This window comes from Agelaius tricolor, unplaced genomic scaffold, assembly GCF_023055355.1.
Source record: "Agelaius tricolor isolate 1412-34295 unplaced genomic scaffold, bAgeTri1.0.p SCAF_6, whole genome shotgun sequence".
Taxonomy (NCBI): domain Eukaryota; kingdom Metazoa; phylum Chordata; class Aves; order Passeriformes; family Icteridae; genus Agelaius; species Agelaius tricolor.
In genome coordinates, this window is record NW_027269266.1 from 1699436 (window position 1) to 1714203 (window position 14768).

Sequence of the window (14768 nt, forward strand, 5' to 3'; positions counted from 1 at the left end):
GGGGGTGGGTTAGCCAGTCAGGGAGAGCCTTGGAGGAGCCCTGACCTGAGAGAGAACAAGATGCAGCAGAAAGAGTCTGTGCTGTGAAGATCTGCAGCCATAAGAACACACCAAGGAGGTATGGACTTTAGAAATCTGATAACAACAGTATGGGACTTGAGAAATAGAACAACAACACTTTTTGTCCTTTATGACTAGAATAAACTAAAATCAGTCACTTTAACCCCAATTTGTGTTATTTTTGGACATGGCCTTGCCCTGTAGATGACAAACTCCAACAGCTTCTCAAGGTACAATGAGGATGCATCCTCTGGTGATGGATGAAAGGATCCATCCTAGCTCATGTGGGACGTCCAGGATGAGGGAATGCACCTTTGAGCTCCTCACTCAGTAAAAGGGAGAGGAACAGGCACTGTAAGGATGAATTCTCCTTTTATTTTATATATGTGCTGAATTCCCTCAGCACAGAAATTATCCACATTCTGAACCTGCTTCAATCCACCTGGATGGTTTCACTGGGGCTTCACTTTTATTTTGGTCTGATGTGATGATGAATCACATCCATTGTTTTCCATGGAGCTCCTTTTGGATCCAGAGTGGTGCAAGTGGGAGGAGAAAATTGCTAATGATATCATTATCATCCTTTTAGGGGAAATCAGCTCCTGAATCAGACTGTCACTACAAAATTCATTTTGCCAACTTGAACACTGCAATATGTATTTATGCAGAAATTCTATGTGGGGAAAAGTACAGAGAAAAAAAATATATTTTAAAAATCTGTCTTCAATGGAAACAATAGGGGTAAAGCAACCACTAACTAAAAAAAGAGGAGAAATCTCTTCTTCTGGAGGGATAGATGATATGAAATGAATCAGACAGAACAGAAATGAAAATACTCAGAATCTTCATTATCTGCAGTTTCTTTTTCATTCACTTTCAGAGGAAGCAGCCAAGGAAAACCTCAGGAGATCCCAAAGGACAGGAGATACCTGAGTGCTGCCAAGGGAATGAGACCCCTGGACAGTGCCTGGGGCCATTCCCAGTGTGCAATAGGCCTTTCCAGACTGTCACAGGAGCTGGAAATCCCCACCAGAGGCAAATGTCACTCTCAGAATTACTCTTCACTTCAACAGTTTTACTCCATTATAGCCCCAGTGAGTCCTGCTGCTCTGGTTTATATCAGCATTCACCCAAAACATTCCTTGAACACCCTCAGCATTTATTAGATATTTAGATATTAGATGTTTATTTCTACATATCTCTGGTGTGAACCACAGGGAGATTTGGTTGTGGAATCGGCTCTAATTTAAAGAACATAGAGGACCAGAGTGAGATCTAGCAAAAAATGCTCACTCTGTCCTTTTTTGTTTTGTACTTCCACCCCATGCTCCAGTAAAACAAAGCAATTTGGTGCTTTTTTGGGGCTGCCTCCTCTCTTATCTACATATCCATCTACCTGAGGCACCAAAGAAACACAGAGCACAAAGGGCTCCCCTAGAGGGATAAGAATATGCCAGAAGAAAATTCCAGGTTGGACAGGGCCTGGAGCAGCCTGGGACAGTGGAAGGTGCCCCTGGCCATGGCAGGATGTTCTTTAAGGTCTCTTCCAACCCAAACCCTTCTGGAATTCTAGGATTTCAAATGCTCCTGGTGAGGCCGTGGAGATGGAGGTGCCACTGCAGGAATTCCTCTCTGCACAATTCCTTCTCCTGGGCCAGGAGAGAAAAAGCATAACACAAGTGAGCACCACAGAAACTCAAGCACCTCTTATTTTTTAATTTTTTTTTTTATTTGTAAGAAAGAAGCAACAGAGTGTGGAGTGAAGCCAAATTAAAGAAAAAAAGTCAGAAGAAGGAGGTGACCTTGTATTTCCTCTCTGATTAATGCAGGTTATTTATTGTGAATAGCACCCCTAGAGACTGTACCTTGTGCTTGAGGCACTTTTCTGTCTATAAATAGAGAGTGCTCAAGGCTGTTTGAAAATATATATAAAAAATGAAGAAATAAAACATCCCAAGAGATCATCCAAGGGCAGCTTCTACGGGAGCTGAGGTCATAGAAGAGAAAGTACAGTGAGATTTAGAGGTGTGTCCTGCCTCATCCCAGGATTCTGAGATCTCTGGTGCCTTGCTGGAGAAAAGCAGTGTCTGTGGAGAGATCTGAGATGATCTCTGTATTGTAGGTGACTCATCCTGAGCTGAATTCCCTCCTGGAGCTGGGGACTCATTGGACTCACTGGAATTCCCCAGGGTACTGGAGACCTCTCCATGGAGCTGGGCCAGGTAAAACCAGCTGGGATAACCCAGGTGGGGCATAGAATCATCAAATTGGAGAATAACTGAGGTTCAAGAAACCCATCAGTGCCAGTTCCAGTGCTAAACCATATCCTCAAATACCTCCAATGGCAGGAGATGCTGTCTGGGCACTGAATCAGGACTCCAGTGTTATGTACTAAATGTTCTCAGTCTCCTCCATGGGGCATTTTTCCTTCCCTCGTAGCCCCAGAGAGCCAAAATCTGGTAGGATCTGTGATCTCAGGTGATTTGTCCTTGTCCCCAAGCACCTCACCACCTCTAACATGGTTCTCCAAGGAGAGGGAGTTGTGCTGTTGTTTTGGACTCAGTGAATTTCAGGGGCCCATTTCTGTGTGGATGAGGCACTCACAGCTTTGGACTGTCACAGTCACTTACCCTAAACAGTAAACACCTGCATTCCCTGGGAGTGGAGGGCATTTGGTGTGGAAACACTGAAATACAGAGCCTGAGCAAGGCTGATCTTCTGCAGAGCCACTTCTCCCCACTTCCACCACAGCAATTTTGTCCATGCAATGTGAAACCATTGCAATTTGAGAGTTTCTGCTGCACTGCAACCACTCCACTTCCCAGCCCCTGCTCTCCTAGAGAGAAATAACTTCTGTGTGAGAAGGAGGTAGGGAGGTGAGGTCACATTAAAGTGTTCATTATCTGGAGAAAACATGGTGTTTTCTCCAGACAATGGTGTTTACTCCTAGAGTGCTACTTGGGAGAAGATCAGAAAAAAAACCAGAGGTAACTAACTACATAGATTAATAATAATAGTAATAATAATAACAATAATAGATAAATTATTAATTGATATAATAATGATTATGATAATTGTAAATGATAAATTATTAATTGATATAATAATAATGATGATAATAATAATAAAAAAAGGAAAAAAGCCTCGCTGAGATAATCCAGTCCTGGAGACAAGGCACACCAAGCCATGGGGTGTTGGCCAGGTCAGAGCCAGGTTTTGCCTTGCAGGTCAGGTGGGTTGAGGGAAGGAGCACAGGGTTACCATCCATCAGCTGAGCCCTCCTGCTGCAGCACCACGTGCAGCCCTGACAGGCAGGGAAAGGCTGGGGCTGCCTGAATCAGCTGCAACAAAGCTTCTTTTTCATGATCAAATGTATTGGTGTGAAGAGACAGGTGTCTGCTGAGGAAGGCAGGAGCCTCCCTTGAAATGGAAAATGTAAACACCCTCCCTCTGAATTGTTAGGATTTTGAAAACAAAAGGCTCTCAGGCAAAGATATGGGAGTAGGAATAACAGTTCTTTATTAGGAAAACTAAAAATACAAATGCAGTAGTACAAAAACAGAAAACAACCCACTGCCAGAGTCAGAGCAGTCCCTGTCCCCCTGTGTGTCAGGGGGTGGCACAGCCCCATCCCATGGGGGCTCAGCCCTCCTGCAGTGCCAGCTGTGGCTCTGCTGGAGCAGGGATCCTGCACAAGGGGGGAGTTTTCCTCTGCAGCTCCAGGGCTGCTGCAGATGGGCCTGGGCTCCCTCTGGCCATGCAGGGCAGCAGAAGCTGCTCCTCTGGCAATGCACTGGGCAAAGGCTGCTGGGCTGGGCCAGGCTCAGATTGGATCCAGGGAGGAATGCTTGGCTCCTCCCCTGGGCGGAGCATCTCCCCATGGGATGCTGGGATTGGCTCAGCCCTGCAGCGACACTCAGTGGCCATGGACAGCAGAGATCTCCTGCAGGGAGGATTGGCTGTGGGAGAGAGAAAGAAAAAACTGCCCAATGAACAGAGAGAACTGCCCCAGCTCTGACAGATGGCAATAGAACACACAGCCCCAGCTGTACCCTGCAACCTGAGACATCAAGCTTGAATGGTTTAACTGCAAAAGCTGCCTCTGTCAAAAGTCACTCATTTCTGCCACTGTGGACACAAATTATGTGTCCAGTTTGGCAGTGAAATCCTGCACAGGCATCCCCAGCACCCAGCTGCTGGCACTGACCTCGGGTAGAAAAGTGTCTTCTATTTGATTGCCCTGTGTTCCTTCTGTGGTCCACAGAGAGCCAGTTAACAGCATCAGGAGGCCAGAGATGAGATAATCATCTAAAAGAGGAATTTGTAAGAGATTTTTAGGCCTCTGTAAGTGTCTGTTTCTCTCTGATGGTAATAAGTGAACTGAGGGGAACTGGTCTGGGTTTAAACAGAGACCCATTGAATCACAGAATAACTGAAGATGGAGGGGACCTTTAAAGGTCAGAGAGTCCAATGAGCAGGGACAACTTCAATGAGATCAGGTTACTCCAGCCCCATCGAGCCTGGCCTTGAATGATGGCAACTGTGACAAGGCCTCACCCCCTGACTGTTAAAATCTTCTTTCTGGTATCTACTCAAACCTACACTCTGTTGTCTTGTTTTTTTAAGTTTTTCTAAGCCTTCTGATGTTTACATTCTTGTAACAAACTTTCTCACACACTTTCTGTAAATAACTTATTGTTCTGCATTCTTTTACAGAAGAGGAGAAATTTAACAGACTGTTAGTTTGTTCAGTGTCATTGGAGAGGTGGCACTGTCACCCTCCAATCCACTGTCACTTTTAGAAATCTATAAAGGTCAGAGTCAGAAATTAAAAAGACTCTTTTTTACCTTGGAGAGCTGAGTGTCCACGCTGTTTTATTTCATGTCCTGTGCAACAGCCCTCTTTCAGTTTGAAGCCATTGGCCTTGTCCTGTCACTCCATGCCTTGTCCCCAGTCCCTCTAAATCTCTCCTGGAGCCCCTTCAGGCACTGGAAGGGCTCTGAGGTTTCCCTGGAGCCCCTTCAGGCACTGGAAGGGCTCTGAGGTTTCCCTGGAGCCCCTTCAGGCACTGGAAGGGTTCTGAGGTTTCCCTGGAGCCTTCTCCTCTCCAGTTGAACACTCCCAGCTCTCCCAGCCTGGCTTCTGAGGTTGTCAGATGGATCTTTCCTGATCTGTTTTTCCCCAACCCACACAACCTTAACCAAAACTAGCTGAGGATCCAAGGCATTTATTGAGGACAATTCTGTGGTAAAAGCAGAAGACACCACCACAGCACAGCCTGGTCTGAAACAGCCCAGCTGTTACACACAGGCAGCCAGAAAACCCTGAAGAACAGCAATTTTCTTGTGTCAAAATGTTTTGCTGACTGCAGGCTATAATTAAAGGAGGGAAAATAATCTTGAAGGCTTCTTTTTGTCAGTTCAAGGCAATGCTTTAAGTTTTAGCTTTCATATTTTCCAGATCCCGTACTGCATTGGTATATAACTCTGAACTTCATATAAAGTGTTAGCAGGTTCTCCTCACAGTTCAGTCACACAGAACAATCCTTTTCCAGCCCCAGAACCAAGGACACCGTTGCAGCTTCAGGCCCAAAAAAGTGCAAACAACAGCAAATTGAGGAGAGCAAACTGGGAGGATGGGACTGCATAACCTGGAGCTGTAATTGGACAATCAACCCCAATATGGAAATGGACCAAAACTTATAAAAGTGTAAAAACTCGTGACTGGAGTCCATGCTGGGTAGAGCCATGGCCAGGCTCTTGTGCTGCCCAAGGTGTATCCTTTGAAGGCCTTTTAATAAATCCCTACTTTATTCCTTTAACTCTGTCTAAGTCTCTGTTCCAGGTAGCCTCTCTAAGCATCAAAGGTCCTGTTAAATATCTCCAGTTCATGAGTGCTTTGATGCAGCTGAGAAACTGCTCCCAAAAACACATTTTCCCTGGAGCATCAACACACTGTGATCTAAAGAAATAGGGCAAGAGTTCTCAGCAAAAAATCCCAACCTCTTTAGGTCTGACAGTGTGTGCAATTTTAAATCCATTATCCACCAATCTGCCAGCTGTGCTTCTTCCACCACTTTTTCCAACAAAAGTATTATATCAGAGGCTGATAGCTGTCATAAGGCTTTGATCCATCTTCAAATTGCCATTCTGGATTGAATATGACATTGTTAGCTGAGTCAAAGCAAGAGACATTTCTCTAATTCCAGCATTTAACAGCCTTTCTGTCTGCTAGCCCTCCTCAGCCATGGGAACAGGGGAATATCTATCTTGGGTCTGTGTCCCTGTGCTCTGAGATAGGCACTGGCCTAATCTTTGTGTTTCAGGCACAAAAGTAAACCCACAACACAAGCCCACCCCACCCTCTGAGACTGTTCCCTGACTCCTTTTTTTTTTTTTTTAAAGTAGGAGATAAACAGCTTTGACAAGATAATCTACTCACTGCAAGGGAAGGAGCTGATGGAGACAAAGTGCCTGAAATAACCCCCAAAACCCAGTTCAGGGGCATCCACAGAGCAGTGGCACCATTGCACCATCCAACAGTGATGGATTTCTGCATTTTCCATGGCATTTTCCCTGTGGGGGAGGAATCAGGAGCCCAGAATCAGCTTTGTGCAGGCTTTGGTGTCAGTACAACTCACGTGCACACCCACAGTTTGCAGGGCAAGCCCTTGGCAATCCCAGCAGAAACATTTGGGATTCAACAAGTGGCTCTTGACTGGAGCTTTCCAAAATTAGCAAACTCACTCCCCACCCACAGAGGCCATCCCTGCCCAAGCTGTGAGTGCTTTTTTGGAGTAAAGTAGTATTTGTGTAGCTTGTGGAGCTCCAACACAGCGTGGAAAATGCTGCTTGTTCAAGCACCTTGTTGTGATGTACAAAAATAGACAGGGTGTGTGTTATCCTTCCATGTGAATGGGAACAGGGTAGGAAACAGGGACCATGGAAGGAAATTATGGAGGGGTTGTGCTGTGCTTTAGTCCTTTGAACAGCCTGGGCTGGGACACCAGCTGAAGCCACAGCAGGAACGTGGACATCTCCTGCAAATCTGATGGGAAGAATGGGTCAAGGTTGTGATTTCCTGGAAAACTGATGGGAAAAATGGGTCAAGTTTGTGATTTCCTGGAAATCTGATGGGAAAAATTGGTCAAGGTTGTGATTTCCTGGAAATCTCAAGGGAATAATGTCAAGGTTCTGATTTCCTGCAAATCTCAAGGGAATAATGTCAAGGTTGTGATTTCCTGGAAATCTCAAGGGAAAAATTGGTCAAGGTTGTGATTTCCTGCAAATCTCAAAGGAATAATGGGTCAAGGTTGTGATTTCCTGCAAATCTCAAAGGAATAATGGTCAAGGTTGTGATTTCCTGGAAATCTCAAGGGAATAATGGATCAAGGCTGTGATTTCCTGGAAATCTCAAGGGAAGGATCTTCCTCAGAGATGTCCAGGAGCCAATCCCAATGAAAGCAGGTAGAAGTCATGGGATGAGGCAGTCACCCACTGAGGCTAAAGACTGGGTGTGTCTTGGTGTTCAGCTGTGAAAAGACAGCAGGAATTTCAGAGTAAAAAGGTTTACTGGCTCCTCTGGTTTATGCAGCAGACTCATTTAGCTGTCTGGAGTGAATGCTAAACCTTCAGAAAGGAAAATAAATCAGGTTGTAAAAGGAATCAAGGTAAAAGTACCCAAATAAATGCATTGAACTGCTGAGCACCAAGTGAAAATGCAAAATGCTGAACACAAATTACAGATGTGTACCGAGAGCAGCCATTCCTCTGTCCCTTCAGAAATGCCTCAGTGAGAGCAGGCCTTTCCCTATGAGCATCCCTTTCTCAGGCTGGACATGTCACATTCCTGACACCATCCAGGGGCTGTTTATTGCCACTGTGAAAACTCCAGGGCAAAGCAGGACAATCATGGAGTCCCTGCTCAGCCTGGTTTCACCTCACAGTGCTGCAGAATTGTCTTCTCCTGATCCTTTCTTACATCTGCCAGGAGACTGCAGCTGCTCAAAGAATCCAGGAAGTGCAATCTGAGAAAAGATCCTTCCTACCCAGGTTGGGTTTATGTCATGAAAGCTTTGAGAAGCTTTCTGTTCCCACTGAGGAGCTCTCAAGTTCCCATTCCACCTCTGAGTCTGAAATCCTTGTTGGATTTGCAGAATCTGTGCTCGAGGGGCCATCAGATGCATTGGACTGGTGGGGACTGGAGTCTTCTGTTCTCTCCCCATTTTCTTGCAGACATGGAAGCCAAAGTTCTGCAAGTTCAAGCAGGGATTGGCCTTCCTGTTCCCAACCCTCATCTCCCTTTTTAGCCTCTCCAAAAAGACACCTGTAAGCCCTCCTTAAGGATAATCTTAGTCGGCATCTTCTCCAAACACCTTGAAAAGCTCATGAAGAGACCCCAGATCCCCAAGAAAGCACCAAAATTCCACAGCTCTGGGTGTAAGATCCATAATGAGGGATGCAGGACCCCAGGCAGCTCTTCCAAATGCAGTTTATTGCATCCCAGAGGTTACAGCAGCCCAGGGTGTGGGCGACAGAGCTGTGCCCACAGCTGCCAGCTCCAGCTGCAGGCAGCCCTGCAGACCCTTTGGTTTTGGTTACAGTGCATTATAGACTTTCCTTTGCTGAGCATCTTCATACAGAAGAACCAATTTATACCTTAACTATTATCTATAGTCTGTCATAACTACTGTAATTACCATATTGATGTTACTATTCTCCAATCACTATAAGTTAGTACATTACAGTTTAAGCTAGAAGTTGTTTTTCAGTTTTCTTGCAATAGAAAATTCTGAGACCTTTTTTCTACTTGCAAATTTGCAACATTTGCTGACTTGTTTGCCTGTGGAATCTTTCTGCTTGGTAAAAACATCTTCTTGTTTGAGGTGGGTTTATCCTTTGCTCTAAGCCATAAAAACCCCTTCTAACTAACACACCCTTTGCCTCCTTGGTTAGCCAGTGAGACTGGCTCAGCAATTCTTTTCTTCTATATCAAAACTTGCTTCCATCTCTATTCCTTCTTCAGATTCTACATTCAAAAATCTTTCTGCCAAGCACACAAATCTGTGAGACTTTCTTGTCAAACTTTCATCCTTCCCAACATTTTCCTCTCTGCAGACCAGAGAGCTCCGTGAGCTGCCCTCCTGAGGGGTTTTGTTGTTACCCACGGAGCAGCCCTGGGAAATTTCCTGTGTGGTTTGGAAACTGCCCCTGCTGGTTCTGGGCAGGGTCAGTCTGTCTGTCCCCCCTCAGAGTGCTACCCTGATGTACACCGGCATGGCTGTGATGTCCCTGCTCCTGCGCCCCTGGGCCCTGACATCTCCTCTGCCTTTCCAAGCCCTCGCCTAACCCAAGCTCCCCTGCAGGTCATGTTGGCTGCAGCTTTCCCCCTTTCTAGAGAGCTGCTTCCTTCTCCTCGTCCTCCCAGGCCTGCTGAGGAGCTCTCCAAGGAGTTTGCAATGTCAGAACCCCCTCATAAATCAGATCTCTGCAGCTTTCCCAAGAAGGAGCGCGCCGGCGCCGCCGCGTCCCTCGGAGCCGTTTCCCACCCTTCCCTTCCAGGGCATCCAAGCTGCTCCCTGCATTCTCAGCCCCCAGAAATTCCCCCAGTGTTTTTTCTCACTGCGTTTCAGAGAGCACGAGTAGGTGTTTGCAAACAAGCCCAGCCAAACACGACGCCCCACGCTCCCCCATCCTGACTCAACCCAGGCATCAGGGGGGAATTTGACAAATTGCAATGCATTATCTCATCCCTGCTGCAGCTTTCACCCACGCCCTGTCCAATCAGCAGCCAGTTAGCCCACTAAAAATGTCAAACCAGCTCAGAAAAGGATGCTCAAAAATACCTCATTGCTTTACAGAGCCTTATGCCGTTCATAACTCTTTTCTGCAAGGTTGTTTTGGTTTGGGGTTTTGTAATTGTTTCAGCAAACTGGCAGCTCACCCAGCCTGTGACACTGAACAATCAGCTGGGTACTCAGCAGCAATGAAAGAACACTTCTAAAGTTGCCATCCCAGCCTTCAGGGCCTGATGGCTGTTGGTAGCAAAGTGATTCCTCACACTGACACAGCTGAAATCCACTAATAAGCTCCTGCTGAGATATTGCTTTCTCACCCATCCAGCAGCAGAGCTGCTGAGAAACTCCCTGCCAAAATAAATGCCACTGAGAACTCCACCTGTCCTTCCCTGGACTTTCCAGAACAATGTCTTGAACAACAACAACAACAAAAATAAAATAAGTGGCATCAGGAGAGGAAGAGAGTCTGACATAAAGCCCATCTCTGACCTTATGATTGCAATGAGTCTTTTATAATACACAGGAAAACCAAGTGACTCTGGAGAAGACAAGGAGGGAAGGGGGACCATATGTCTCACCTCTGTGGCTGTCAGCACGTTTCTGACTTGTTAGAAAACCTGGTCCTCAGCCAAACGCTCTGTTGTCACTTTTGTGAGCAAGGCCTGGAGGGCACAGCCTTGCACTGGCAGTCCTTGGCTGTGTGTGAGATCCATGCTGTCTCCACAGCAGCAAAATGCCCTCAAGAAGTGCAGTCAAAAGAGTGATGTGGCTTGGGGTTGTTTGATGGGAGTAACCCACTGAAAACCCCAAACCCTGCAGTCGGGAGGTGGTGCTCTCAAACTGAATTCTCAGAAATCTCAGCAGTGTCTTTGTACCCCTCCCTCTGTGCTCTAAATACATCTCAGATTTTAGCACAGCACCAGCACAATAGGATGCCTCACTCAGAATATTTGTCCCCCTGTATTTTCATTCTGGAAAAACGTGCCCATGTTTGAGACAGGGTGTTAGATTGTGGCTGGTCTGTCACCCAAGTCCCCAGGCTCTTCCAAATGCCAGGTGTCCCAGGGAGAAGCAAAACCCACTCACCTCTAGATGGCAAAAGGCATCCCCAGCATGCCCTGTCTGGTGCCTGGGGGTAATTCCTACTACCCAGCTGTGCCAGAGAAACTCCTAAAGCTTTCCATGAGATAACCCCACCCCAGAACCCTCAGGGAAAGGTAGGATTTGGTGCACCTGCCATGGCAGAATGCCTCCATACCCCAATCATTGGGGACAGCAGCTTTGCTTTCCCTCCCTGGAGCTGCACAGCTTGGTGCCAAATATCTGTCAAACATCAACATCCACCCCCCTGCCCTTCATGCACAGTGTCCATCCTTCTGTCCTCCTACCTGCCCATCTGAACTGCTGAAAATCCTGGGGTCCCTAGAACCCCCAAGGATTTTCCCTTTACCAGATCACAAATAAGTGAAGCCCTTTCCATCCTGCTCACCACATCAGTTGATAAACCCCATCAAACTCCTCCCTCTTTCACCTCCTTCTGCTTCTCCTCCCCCTCTATCCACCAAATTACCCAAACCTGCTCCAGCCACAGGTTCACAGCTGGTTCATGAGATCAGTGCACAAATCTTGAGGAAAATCCAGGAGGAAAAGCCAAACATCTGGTTTTTTATCCTTAGGGCAGATCCAGGAGCCATAGCTGCTCTTTAGCCAGGGAGAATATCAAGGAATAAATCTCTGGCCAAAACAGCTTTTAAACCTGAGCTGAGCTAAGGTGTCACATTGCCTGGACTGTGAGCTGTGGCCTTACCCTAGGACAGGTAAAGGACAGGTAAAGAGTTTCCCCCAACCCCAAACTGGCACTGAGACTCTGTGAGGGCTCCCTGGCCTGGGCTGACCCTCTGTTAGCACAGCCAGTCCTGCCTAGGAAAACACTGACTAAAATTAGCAGTGGGAAACACAGAAGGGCTGTCATGAATAAGGTTCATAGGCCAAAAAAAAAAAGAGCTGGAAGTAGAAATAACTTTGATTAAATTAACTGGTGGGTCTATAGAAAGTAAACAAACTGTTGGGTGCACAGGATGTTTCCTCCAGGAGCAAATTTTCCTCCAAGCTGCTACTCAGCCTTCAAAACTCAATGTGATTTTGAGCAATCACACAGATTTGTAACCAGTTGCTAAATCTGGCAGAAAAACAAGGCTTCCTTGCTGTCCCAAGTGCATATGGAATTCAGGATGCTTGCCAGGGAAGGGAGGATGGATGTCTGGGAGTGTGATGTGCTTGAGTGATGGGGAGAAGGCAAAATGTTTTGTGTTTATTTTTGTCTGGGGTCAGCGTTGACTCAGAAGGAAGGCAACAGAAATTTGGGCAAACAAATAAAAAACAACCAGGTTTTCTGATGGCTGGAGCTGCTCATGCCTGCAGGTGCTGAGTGGTCACTGGTCTCATGAATCATTTGGAGGTGTGAGGACACAAAGCCCTTTCCTTTATTTCTCTGAAAACCAGCCTGGGGCTGGGAAACTCACAGGGAGAGTTCATTGAAACCTGGATTAAATACTCCAGCCTCAGCCTGAAGATATTTTTAGACTGAAGTTTGTTTTGCTGTAGAATCTCCCACAAGCTCTTCTTAGCTTCCATCAGCTTGGAAAGCACCAAAGGAGAAAAGACAAAGGAAAAGCTCCCTACAGGTCCCTAAGGCCATGTCCATGCAGCTCTGCACCAGGCTGAACAGCTTAGACATGCCCAGGACAAGGGTGAAAGAGCAAAGAAATCCACAACTGGGCAGCTCATCCCAACCCAGACATCACAGAATCACCAAGCTCCAGGTTGGAGGGCACCTCAAGGATCATCTGGTCCAATATTGCCTGGGAAAAGCACAATCCAGACAAGACAGCCCAGCACCCTGTCCAAAAGAATCACAAAAGTCTCCAGTGTTGGGAATCCACCACTTCCCTGAGAGATATTATTCCAGTGGCTGATAGTTCCCACTGAGAAGAAATTTCCTCTTGTGTCCAGCTGGAATCTCCCCAGTGTTGGAACCCAGGAAATTCCTGTGGCTGCCCTGGAGGGCTCCAGCCCCTGCCCAGGGAGCTCAGAGACCTTGGCACAGAGCCCAAGACCCCTGTGCCTTTGATTTAGCCCTTGGAAAAAAACAATTCCCAACCTTTATATGAAGAATTACAAGTCAAAAGAGTTTAAGCAGAATAATAGTGAAGTTATCACGGGGTGAAAAAATAGATTTTTGGGGTTTTTAGAATGGGGGCTTGGGGTCCCAAGATGGAGGAATTTGGACTTGCCTGTTCCTTCTTCTTCTTGGCCTCCATCTTCTGCTGTGATGTTGGCACTTTTAGATTGGTTTAGAGTAGAAGGTCACTGTCTAACACAGGTGATGGGTATTGGGAAGTGATTGTAAATATTGTACATGTAGTTTTTAGTATAAAAGATGAGGTGGTCACAGTGCCTCTGTCTGACCTGCTGGACAGACCTCTGCAGGCCAGGAGAAAGAATTTTATAGATAAGGAGCAATGAACAACCTTGAGACCAAGAACTGAAGAGCTCTGACTCCTTCTTCGACTGCTGGGCTGGAAAAAGAGACTTTCTGACACATCTTGGGGTCCCTGTGACCAGCTAGAGATCCCAAGACCCCAGGAGTAACTTGTACCCATTACCCCTCATCTCTTCCATGTAGCTCCCCATAAAAAGTGAATCTCCATCTCTGCAGCCACTCTTTAAATACTTTGAAACACCAAGAAGACCTTGATCCATTACACTGAGATCCATGGAAATGGACACAGTCCTGTGCTCCAAAATATCTGTGTCCCTGAGCTCCAGACCCAGAAAGTCAGAATTATGAAGGAAAATAGGTTCCTAGGCTCAGCCTGGGTAAAGCTGAGCCCATATTGCCCCTGGGACCTGAGCCTCAGACCTAGAGGGTCTCTGTCTTTTCTCCTCTGGAGACACAAAGTTTTCTGGTGTTCTGTTACCTTCCAGACTGCAACAGATTTCCCTTGCCAGAGAAAAAAGAAATCCATGTTCACCTGCTTGTACAGGTCCTGGAGGAATCTCTCTGGCAGGCAAGAAAAAGTCCCTGGGAAGAAATTTAATCCCTAATGTAAAATGTAATCCCTATTCTTCAATTAATCACTTCATCTGCAATTAGGCTAAAGCAGTCATATCAGATGTCTGGGTCAGACCTCCCAGTTCCACTTCCATCTACCAGGCTTCACCTTAATCAGACACAGAGAGTGATAAGAGCTGGTCTGCAGGGAAGGTCACTCATTTCTGTGGGTAATTAGTGATCCCTGCAGTAAAAATGCTGTTGTGCTTCCCCTCACAAGCTCAGTGCTTCAAGGGACTGTACTCCAGCCAACCAAACAAACCCAGGCTGTTCATTCCTTCACAGGATGCATTTTCAGAGCTGTGACTGTGCATGAACTGTGACTGTGTTTTTCTGTCTCACATTTACATTGTGCTGGTCTCTGGGGGGAAAACGTGACAACAGCACACAAGGCACAGGGCCACAGGGCTGGAGAGGGCTCCACGTGGTGCCACGGATGGATTTATTTATTTATTCCTCTTGCACCTTCCAAGGCTCCTTGTGCTGTGCTAAGGAAGCATCATGCAGGAATGAGGAGAGCCCAGAGGCAGGAAGACTGAAGGCAGGAGTTGATAAATTGCAAGTGGGTAAATGAGGTGAAATGGGAAAATTCCAGACACACAGTGCTTGACTGTATAAAACTTCTCCAGGAATAAAAAAACAGTGTTGCAGTAGCCATGTCACCATTGCCTTTCAGACCATCACACCATCAGGGCTTTGGAGCTGGGATCCAAAGGACCCAAAGGATCCAAAGGCTGGATCTTTTGGGAAAATTGCTGGTAGACTCCCAGCAGAACTTGTCTTTCCACATTTCCAGA